A 12985-nucleotide genomic window follows, 5' to 3' on the forward strand; every position below is an offset into this window, starting at 1 on the left:
TGATGCCTTACCATACTATGACGTTTTTATAACCTTTTATGCCTTAATATACTATTATGTTTTTTTCACATTTTATGCCATACTATACTATGACGTTTTTTGACATTTTTATGCCATATTCTATTATGAAGTTTTTTGGCATTTTATGCCTTAATGTACTGTGTTCTTTTATTCCTTACAATACTATGACGTTTTTATGACCTTTTATGCCTTATTATACCGTGACATTTTTTGACATTTTTATGCCATACTATACTATGACGTTTTTTGGTCATTTTTATGCCTCCCAATACAATTTAATTTGATGCCTTACCATACTATGACGTTTTTATGAACTTTTATGCCTTAATATACTATTATGTTTTTTTCACATTTTATGCCATACTATACTATGACGTTTTTTGACATTTTATGCCATACTATATTATGACGTTTTTTGAAATTTTTATGCCGTACCATACTATGACGTTTTTTGTCATTTTTATGCCATACTATACTATGACATTTTTTTTGTCATTTTTATGCCTTCCAATACAATTTCATTTGATGCCTTACCATACTATGACGTTTTTTTTGTCATTTTTATGCCTTAATAAATTATGTTTTACGAATTGTATTGCCTGACTATACTATTAAGTTTGCTGATCTTAAGATGGTAGGGTAGTAGAGTGGTTAAAAACATCAGCTGTCATTCCAAAGGTTGTGAGTTTGAATCCAGATTAGGAATTTTCTGTGCAGTGTTTGCATAATCACCAGACCTGCTTTGGTACCCTCCACTAAGTCTAACTGTACTATGACGTAGTATAAAATGACAATTTTAGGGCTTACGATACTATCACAATTTTTGATGTTTTTTGACATTTTATGCCATACTATACTATGACGTTTTTTGACATTTTATACCATACTATATTATGACGTTTTTTGGCATTTTTATGCATTAATGTACTGTATTTTTTTATTCCTTATCATACTATGACGTTTTTATAACCTTTTATGCCTTATTATACTATGACGTTTTTTTTTACATTATATGTCATAATATACTATGACTTTTTTTTCGCATTATTATACATTAATATAATATGTCATTTTATTCCTTACCATACTATGACGTTTTTAAGAACTTTTATGCCTTAATATACTATTATGTTTTTTTCACATTTTATGCCATACTATACTATGACGTTTTTTGACATTGTTATGCCTTCCAATACAATTTCATTTGATGCCTTACCATATTATGACGTTTTTATAACCTTTTATGCCTTAATATACTATTATGTTTTTTTTTGACATTTTATGCCATACTATACTATGACGTTTTTTGACATTTTAATGCCATATTCTATTATGACGTTTTTGGCATTTTTATGCCTTAATGTACTGTGTTCTTTTATTCCTTACCATACTATGACGTTTTTATAACCTTTTATGCCTTATTATACTATGACATTTTTTGACATTTTTATGCCATACTATACTGTGACTTTTTTGGTCATTTTTATGCCTCCCAATACAATTTCATTTGATGCCTTAACATACTATGATGTTTTTATGAACTTTTATGCCTTAATATACGATTATCTTTTTTTCGCATTTTATGCCATACTATACTATGACGTTTTTTGACATTGTTATGCCTTCCAATACAATTTCATTTGATGCCTTACCATACTATGACGTTTTTATAACCCTTTATGCCTTAATATACGATTATGTTTTTTTCACATTTTATGCCATACTATATTAAGACGTTTTTTGGCGTTTTTATGCCTTAATGTACTGTGTTTTTTTATTCCTTACCATACTATGACGTTTTAATGACCTTTTATGCTTTATTATACTATGACGTTTTTTTGACATTATATGTCATAATATACTATGACTTTTTTTTTTGCATTATTATACATTAATATAATATGTCATTTTATTCCTTACCATACAATGAGGTTTTTAAGAACTTATATGCCTTAATATACTATTATGTTTTTTTCACATTTTATGCCTTATTATACTATGACATTTTTTGACATTTTTATGCCATACTATACTGTGACTTTTTTGGTCATTTTTATGCCTCCCAATACAATTTCATTTGATGCCTTAACATATTATGACGTTTTTATGAACTTTTATGCGTTAATATACGATTATGTTTTTTTCACATTTTATGCCATACTATACTATGACGTTTTTTAACATTTTTAGGCCATATTCTATTATGACGTTTTTTGGCATTTTTATGCCTTAATGTACTGTGTTCTTTTATTCCTTACCATACTATGACGTTTTTATGACCTTTTATGCCTTATTATACTATGACATTTTTTGACATTTTTATGCTATACTATACTATGACGTTTTTTTTGTCATTTTTATGCCTTCCAATACAATTTCATTTGATGCCTTACCATACTATGACGTTTTTATAATCTTTAATGCCTTAATATATTATGTTTTACGAATTGTATTGCCTGACTATACTATTAAGTTTGCTGATCTTAAGTTTGTAGGATAGTAGAGTGGTTAAAAGCATCAGCTGTCATTCCAAAGGTTCTGAGTTTGAATCCAGGTTAGCACTTTTCTGTGCAGTGTTTGCATAATCACCAGACCTGCTTTGGTGCCCTCCACTAAGTCTAACTGTACTATGACGTAGTATAAAATGACAATTTTAGGGCTTACGATACTATCACAATTTTTGATGTTTTTTGACATTTTATGCCATACTATATTATGACGTTTTTTGGCGTTTTTATGCCTTAATGTACTATGTTTTTTTATTCCTTACCATTCTATGACGTTTTTATGACCTTTTATGCCTTATTATACTATGACGTTTTTTTGACATTATATGTCATAATATAGTATGACTTTTTTTTCGCATTATTATACATTAATATGTCATTTTATTCCTTACCATACTATGACGTTTTTAAGACCTTTTATGCCTTAATATACTATGACATTTTTTGACATTTTTATGCCATACTATACTATGACGTTTTTTGGTCATTTTTATGCCTCCCAATACAATTTCATTTGATGCCTTAACATACTATGACGTTCTTATGAACTTTTATGCCTTAATATAATATTATGTTTTTTTCACATTTTATGCCATACTATACTATGACGTTTTTTGACATTTTATGCCATAATATACTATGCCTTTCTTTTCGCATTATTATACATTAATATAATATGTCATTTTATTCCTTACCATACTATGACGTTTTTAAGACCTTTTATGCCTTAATATATCATGTTTCACAAATTGTATTGACTGACTATACAATTAAGTTTACAAATCATAAGTTGGTAGGGTAGTAGAATGCTTAAAAGCATCAGCTGTCATTCCAAAGGTTGTGAGTTCGAATCCAGGTTAGGACTTTTCTGTGCAGTGTTTTAATCACCATACTATACTGTGACTTTTTTTGGTCATTTTTATGCCTCCCAATACAATTTCATTTGATGCCTTACCATACTATGACGTTTTTATAACCTTTTATGCCTTAAGATACTATTATTTTTTTTTTGACATTTTTATGCCATACCATACTATGACGTTTTTATAACCTTTTATGCTTTAATATACTATGACGTTTTTTGCCATTTTTATGCCATACTATATTATGACGTTTTTTGGCATTTTTATGCCTTAATGTACTATGTTATTTTATTCCTTACCATACTATGACGTTTTTATGACATTTTATGCCTTATTATACTATGACGTTTTTTTTGACATTATATGTCATAATGTACTATGACTTTTTTTCGCATTATTATACATTAATATAATATGTCGTTTTATTCCTTACCATACTATGATGTTTTTAAGACTTTTTTTGCCTTAATATACTATTATGTTTTTTTCACATTTTATGCCATACTATACTATGGCGTTTTTTGACATTTTTATGCCATACTATACTGTGACTTTTTTGGTCATTTTTATGCCTCCCATTATAATTTCATTTGATGCCTTACCATACTATGACGTTTTTAAGACCTTTTATGCCTTAATATACTATTATGTTTTTTTCACATTTTATGCCATACTATACTATGACGTTTTTTGACATTTTTATGCCATACCATATTATGATTTTTTTGGGCATTTTTATGCCTTAATGTACTGTGTTTTTTTATTCCTTACCATACTATAACCTTTTTATGACATTTTATGCCATACTATACTATGACGTTTTTTGTCATTTTTATGCTATACTATACTATGACGTTTTTTTGTCATTTTTATGCCTTCCAATACAATTTCATTTGATGCCTTTCCATACTATAATGATTTTATAACCTTTTATGCTTTAATATACTATGATGTTTTTTTTTACATTTTATGCCATACTATATTATGACGTTTTTTGGCATTTTTATGCCTTAATATACCTTTATGTTTTTTTTCACATTTTATGCCATACTATACTATGACATTTTTTGACATTTTTATGCCATACTATACTGTGACTTTTTTAGTCATTTTTATGCCTCCCACTACTATTTCATTTGATGCCTTAACATACTATGACGTTTTTATGAACTTTTATGCCTTAATATACGATTATGTTTTTTTCACATTTTATGCCATACTATACTATGACGTTTTTTGACATTTTTATGCCATATTCTATTATGACGTTTTTTGGCATTTTTATGCCTTAATGTACTGTGTTCTTTTATTCCTTACCATACTATGACGTTTTTATGACCTTTTATGCCTTATTATACTATGACATTATTTGACATTTTTATGCTATACTATACTATGACGTTTTTTTTGTCATTTTTATGCCTTCCAATACAATTTCATTTGATGCCTTACCATACTATGACGTTTTTATAACCTTTAATGCCTTAATATATTATGTTTTACGAATTGTATTGCCTCACTATACTATTAAGTTTGCTGGTCTTAAGTTGGTAGGGTAGTAGAGTGGTTAAAAGCATCAGCTGTCATTCCAAAGGTTGTGAGTTCGAATCCAGGTTAGCACTTTTCTGTGCAGTGTTTGCATAATCACCAGACCTGCTTTGGTGCCCTCCACTAAGTCTAACTGTACTATGACGTAGTATAAAATGACAATTTTAGGGCTTACGATACTATCACAATTTTTGATGTTTTTTGACATTTTATGCCATACTATATTATGACGTTTTTTGGCGTTTTTATGCCTTAATGTACTGTGTTTTTTTATTCCTTACCATTCTATGACGTTTTTATGACCTTTTATGCCTTATTATACTATGATGTTTTTTTGACATTATATGTCATATTATACTATGACTTTTTTTTCGCATTATTATACATTAATATAATATGTCATTTTATTCCTTACCATACTATGACGTTTTTAAGACCTTTTATGCCTTAATATACTATGACATTTTTTGACATTTTTATGCCATACTATACTATGACGTTTTTTGGTCATTTTTATGCCTCCCAATACAATTTCATTTGATGCCTTAAAATACTATGACGTTCTTATGAACTTTTATGCCTTAATATAATATTATGTTTTTTTCACATTTTATGCCATACTATACTATGACGTTTTTTGACATTTTATGCCATAATATACTATGACTTTTTTTTTCGCATTATTGTACATTAATATAATATGTCATTTTATTCCTTACCATACTATGACGTTTTTAAGACCTTTTATGCCTTAATATATCATGTTTCACGAATTGTATTGACTGACTATACAATTAAGTTTACAAATCATAAGTTGGTAGGGTAGTAGAATGGTTAAAAGCATCAGCTGTCTTTCCAAAGGTTGTGAGTTCGAATCCAGGTTAGGACTTTTCTGTGCAGTGTTTTAATCACCATACTATACTGTGACTTTTTTGGTCATTTTTATGCCTCCCAATACAATTTCATTTGATGCCTTACCATACTATGACGTTTTTATATCCTTTTATGCCTTAAGATACTATTTTTTTTTTGACATTTTTATGCCATACCATACTATGACGTTTTTATAACCTTTTATGCTTTAATATACTATGACGTTTTTTGACATTTTTATGCCATACTATATTATGACGTTTTTTGGCATTTTTATGCCTTAATGTACTATGTTTTTTTATTCCTTACCATACTATGACGTTTTTATGACATTTTATGCCTTATTATACTATGACGTTTTTTGACATTATATGTCATAATGCACTATGACTTTTTTTCGCATTATTATACATTAATATAATATGTCGTTTTATTCCTTACCATACTATGATGTTTTTAAGACCTTTTTTGCCTTAATATACTATTATGTTTTTTTCACATTTTATCCCATACTATACTATGGCGTTTTTTGACATTTTTATGCCATACTATACTGTGACTTTTTTGGTCATTTTTATGCCTCCCATTACAATTTCATTTGATGCCTTACCATACTATGACGTTTTTAAGACGTTTTATGCCTTAATATACTATTATGTTTTTTTCACATTTTATGCCATACTATACTATGACGTTTTTTGACATTTTTATGCCATACCATATTATGATTTTTTTTGGCATTTTTATGCCTTAATGTACTGTGTTTTTTTATTCCTTACCATACTATAACGTTTTTATGACATTTTATGCCATACTATACTATGACGTTTTTTGTCATTTTTATGCTATACTATACTATGACGTTTTTTTGTCATTTTTATGCCTTCCAATACAGTTTCATTTGATGCCTTACCATACTATAATGATTTTATAACCTTTTATGCCTTAATATACTATGATGTTTTTTTTTACATTTTATGCCATACTATATTATGACGTTTTTTGGCATTTTTATGCCTTAATATGCCTTTATGTTTTTTTTCACATTTTATGCTATACTATACTATGACGTTTTTTTTGTCATTTTTATGCCTTCCAATACAATTTCATTTGATGCCTTACCATACTATGACGTTTTTATAACCTTTAATGCCTTAATATATTATGTTTTACGAATTGTATTGCCTGACTATACTATTAAGTTTGCTGATCTTAAGTTGGTAGGGTAGTAGAGTGGTTAAAAGCATCAGCTGTCATTCCAAAGGTTGTGAGTTTGAATCCAGGTTAGCACTTTTCTGTGCAGTGTTTGCATAATCACCAGACCTGCTTTGGTGCCCTCCACTAAGTCTAACTGTACTATGACGTAGTATAAAATGACAATTTTAGGGCTTACGATACTATCACAATTTTTTATGTTTTTTGACATTTTATGCCATACTATACTATGACGTTTTTTGGCGTTTTTATGCCTTAATGTACTGTGTTTTTTTATTCCTTACCATTCTATGACGTTTTTATGACCTTTTATGCCTTATTATACTATGACGTTTTTTTGACATTATATGTCATAATATACTATGACTTTTTTTTCGCATTATTATACATTAATATACTATGACTTTTTTTTCGCATTATTATACATTAATATAATATGTCATTTTATTCCTTACCATACTATGACGTTTTTAAGACCTTTTATGCCTTAATATACTATGAAATTTTTTGACATTTTTATGCCATACTATACTATGACGTTTTTTGGTAATTTTTATGCCTCCCAATACAATTTCATTTGATGCCTTAACATACTATGACGTTCTTATGAACTTTTATGCCATACTATACTATGACGTTTTTTGACATTTTATGCCATAATATACTATGACTTTTTTTTTCGCATTATTATACATTAATATAATATGTCATTTTATTCCTTACCATACTATGACGTTTTTAAGACCTTTTATGCCTTAATATATCATGTTTCACAAATTGTATTGACTGACTATACAATTAAGTTTACAAATCTTAAGTTGGTAGGGTAGTAGAATGCTTAAAAGCATCAGCTGTCATTCCAAAGGTTGTGAGTTCGAATCCAGGTTAGGACTTTTCTGTGCAGTGTTTTAATCACCATACTATACTGTGACTTTTTTGGTCATTTTTATGCCTCCCAATACAATTTCATTTGATGCCTTACCATACTATGACGTTTTTATAACCTTTTATGCCTTAAGATACTATTTTTTTTTTTTTGACATTTTATGCCATACCATACTATGACGTTTTTATAACCTTTTATGCTTTAATATACTATGACGTTTTTTGACATTTTATGCCATACTATATTATGACGTTTTTTGGCATTTTTATGCCTTAATGTACTATGTTTTTTTATTCCTTACCATACTATGACGTTTTTATGACATTTTATGCCTTATTATACTATGACGTTTTTTTGACATTATATGTCATAATGTACTATGACTTTTTTTCGCATTATTATACATTAATATAATATGTCGTTTTATTCCTTACCATACTATGATGTTTTTAAGACTTTTTTTGCCTTAATATACTATTATGTTTTTTTCACATTTTATGCCATACTATACTATGGCGTTTTTTGACATTTTATGCCATACTATACTGTGACTTTTTTGGTAATTTTTATGCCTCCCATTATAATTTCATTTGATGCCTTACCATACTATGACGTTTTTAAGACCTTTTATGCCTTAATATACTATTATGTTTTTTTCACATTTTATGCCATACTATACTATGACGTTTTTTGACATTTTTATGCCATACCATATTATGATTTTTTTGGGCATTTTTATGCCTTAATGTACTGTATTTTTTTATTCCTTACCATACTATAACGTTTTTATGACATTTTATGCCATACTATACTATGACGTTTTTTGTCATTTTTATGCTATACTATACTATGACGTTTTTTTGTCATTTTTATGCCTTCCAATACAATTTCATTTGATGCCTTACCATACTATAATGATTTTATAACCTTTTATGCCTTAATATACTATGATGTTTTTTTTTACATTTTATGCCATACTATATTATGACGTTTTTTGGCATTTTTATGCCTTAATATACCTTTATGTTTTTTTTCACATTTTATGCCATACTATACTATGACATTTTTTGACATTTTTATGCCATACTATACTGTGACTTTTTTAGTCATTTTTATGCCTCCCAATACAATTTCATTTGATGCCTTAACATACTATGACGTTTTTATGAACTTTTATGCCTTATTATACTATGATGTTTTTTGACATTTTTATGCCATACTATACTATGACGTTTTTTGACATTTTTATGCCATATTCTATTATGACGTTTTTTGGCATTTTTATGCCTTAATGTACTGTGTTCTTTTATTCCTTACCATACTATGACGTTTTTATGACCTTTTATGCCTTATTATACTATGACATTATTTGACATTTTTATGCTATACTATACTATGACGTTTTTTTTGTCATTTTTATGCCTTCCAATACAATTTCATTTGATGCCTTAACATACTATGACGTTCTTATGAACTTTTATGCCTTAATATAATATTATGTTTTTTTCACATTTTATGCCATACTATACTATGACGTTTTTTGACATTTTATGCCATAATATACTATGACTTTTTTTTTCGCATTATTATACATTAATATAATATGTCATTTTATTCCTTACCATACTATGACGTTTTTAAGATCTTTTATGCCTTAATATATCATGTTTCACGAATTGTATTGACTGACTATACAATTAAGTTTCCAAATCATAAGTTGGTAGGGTAGTAGAATGGTTAAAAGCATCAGCTGTCATTCCAAAGGTTGTGAGTTCGAATCCAGGTTAGGACTTTTCTGTGCAGTGTTTTAATCACCATACTATACTGTGACTTTTTTGGTCATTTTTATGCCTCCCAATACAATTTCATTTGATGCCTTAACATACTATGACGTTTTTATGAATTTTTATGCCTTAATATACGATTATGTTTTTTGACATTTTTATGCCATATTCTATTATGACGTTTTTTGGCATTTTTATGGCTTAATGTACTGTGCTCTTTTATTCCTTACCATACTATGACGTTTTTATGACCTTTTATGCCTTATTATACTATGACATTTTTTGACATTTTTATGCTATACTATACTATGACGTTTTTTTTGTCATTTTTATGCCTTCCAATACAATTTCATTTGATGCCTTACCATACTATGACGTTTTTATAACCTTTAATGCCTTAATATATTATGTTTTACGAATTGTATTGCCTGACTATACTATTAACTTTGCTGATCTTAAGTTGGTAGGGTAGTAGAGTGGTTAAAAGCATCAGCTGTCATTCTAAAGGTTGTGAGTTTGAATCCAGGTTAGCACTTTTCTGTGCAGTGTTTGCATAATCACCAGACCTGCTTTGGTACCCTCTACTAAGTCTAACTGTACTATGAAGTAGTATAAAATGACAATTTTAGGGCTTACGATACTATCACAATTTTTGATGTTTTTTGACATTTTATGCCATACTATACTATGACGTTTTTTGACATTGTTATGCCTTCCGATACAATTTCTTTTGATGCTTTACCATACTATGACGTTTTTATAACCTTTTATGCCTTAATATACTATTATGTTTTTTTCACATTTTATGCCATACTATACTATGACGTTTTTTGTCATTTTTATGCCTTCCAATACAATTTCATTTGATGCCTTACCATACTATGACGTTTTTATGAACTTTTATGCCTTATTATACAATGACGTTTTTTTGACATTATATGTCATACTATACTATGACTTTTTTTTCGCATTATTATGCATTAATATAATATGTCGTTTTATTCCTTACAATACTATGACGTTTTTAAAACCTTTAATGCCTTAATATATTATGTTTTACAAATTGTATTGCCTGAGTATACAATTAAGTTTACAAATCTTAAGTTGGTAGGGTAGTAGAGTGGTTAAAAGCATCAGCTGTCATTCTAAAGGTTGTGATTTCGAATCCAGGTTAGGACTTTTCTGTGCAGTGTTTGCATAATCACCAGACCTGCTTTGGCACCCTCCACTAAGTCTAACTGTACTATGACGTAGTATAAATTGACAATTTTAGGGCTTACGATACTTTCACAATTTTTGATGTTTTTTGACATTTTATGTCATAATATACTATGACTTTTTTTCGCATTATTATACATTATTATAATATGTTGTTTTATTCCTTACGATACTATGATATTTTTAAGACCTTTTATGCGTTAATATACTATTATGTTTTTTTCACATTTTATTCCATACTATACTATGACGTTTTTTGACATTTTTATGCCATACTATACTATGACGTTTTTTGGCATTTTTATGCCTTAATGTACTGTGTTTTTTTATTCCTTACCATACAATGACGTTTTTATGACCTTTTATGCCTTAATATACCATTATGTTTTTTTCACATTTTATGCCATACTATACTATGACATTTTTTGACATTTTTATGCCATACTATACTGTGACTTTTTTGGTCATTTTTATGCCTTCCAATACAATTTCATTTGATGCCTTACCATACTATCACGGTTTTATGAACTTTTATGCCTTAATATACTATTATGTTTTTTTCATATTTTATGCCATACTATACTATGACGTTTTTTGACATTTTTATGCCATACTATACTGTGACTTTTTTGGTCATTTTTATGCCTCCCAATACGATTTCATTTGATGCCTTACCATACTAGGAAGTTTTTATGAACTTTTATGCCTTAATATACGATTATGTTTTTTTCACATTTTATGCCATACTATACTATGACGTTTTTTGACATTTTATGCCATACTATACTGTGACTTTTTTGGTCATTTTTATGCCTTCCAATACAATTTCATTTGATGCCTTACCATACTATCACGGTTTTATGAACTTTTATGCCTTAATATACTATTATGTTTTTTTCATATTTTATGCCATACTATACTATGACGTTTTTTGACATTTTTATGCCATACTATACTGTGACTTTTTTGGTCATTTTTATGCCTCCCAATACGATTTCATTTGATGCCTTACCATACTAGGAAGTTTTTATGAACTTTTATGCCTTAATATACGATTATGTTTTTTTCACATTTTATGCCATACTATACTATGACGTTTTTTGACATTTTATGCCATACTATCTTATGACGTTTTTTGGCATTTTTATCCCTTAATGTACTATGTTGTTTTATTCCTTACCATACTATGACGTTTTTATGACCTTTTATGCCTTATTATATAATGACGTTTTTTTGACATTATATGTCATAATATACTATGACTTTTTTTTCGCATTATTATGCATTAATATAATATGTTGTTTTATTCCTTACCATACTATGACGTTTTTATGAACTTTTATGCCTTAATATACTATTATGTTTTTTTCATATTTTATGCCATACTATACCATGACGTTTTTTGACATTTTTATGCCTTCCAATACAATTTCATTTGATGCCTTACCATACTATGACGTTTTTTGACGTTTTATGCCATACTATACTATGACGTTTTGTGGCATTTTTAAACCTTATTGTACTATGTTGTTTTATTCCTTACCATACTATGATGTTTTTAAGACCTTTTATGCCTTAATATACTATTATGCTTTTTTCACATTTTATGCCATACTATACTATGACGTTTTTTGACATTTTTATGCTATACTATATTATGATTTCTTTTCGCATTATTATGCATTAATATAATATGTCATATTATTCCTTACCATACTATGACGTTTTTAAGACCTTTTATGCCTTAATATACTATTATGTTTTTTTCACATTTTATGCCATACTATACTATGACGTTTTTTGACATTTTTATGCATGAATATAATATGTAGTTTTATTCCTTACCATACTATGACGTTTTTAAGACCTTTTATGCCTTATATACTATGACGTTTTTTGACATTTTTATGCCATACTATACTATGACGTTTTTTGACATTTTTATGCCATACTATACTATGACGTTTTTTGTCATTTTTATGCCTTCCAATACAATTTCATTTGATGCCTTACCATACTATGACGTTTTTATGACCTTTTATGCCTTATTATACTATGACTTTTTTTGAC

This window comes from Seriola aureovittata, chromosome 4 (assembly GCF_021018895.1).
Source record: "Seriola aureovittata isolate HTS-2021-v1 ecotype China chromosome 4, ASM2101889v1, whole genome shotgun sequence".
NCBI lineage: Eukaryota > Metazoa > Chordata > Actinopteri > Carangiformes > Carangidae > Seriola > Seriola aureovittata.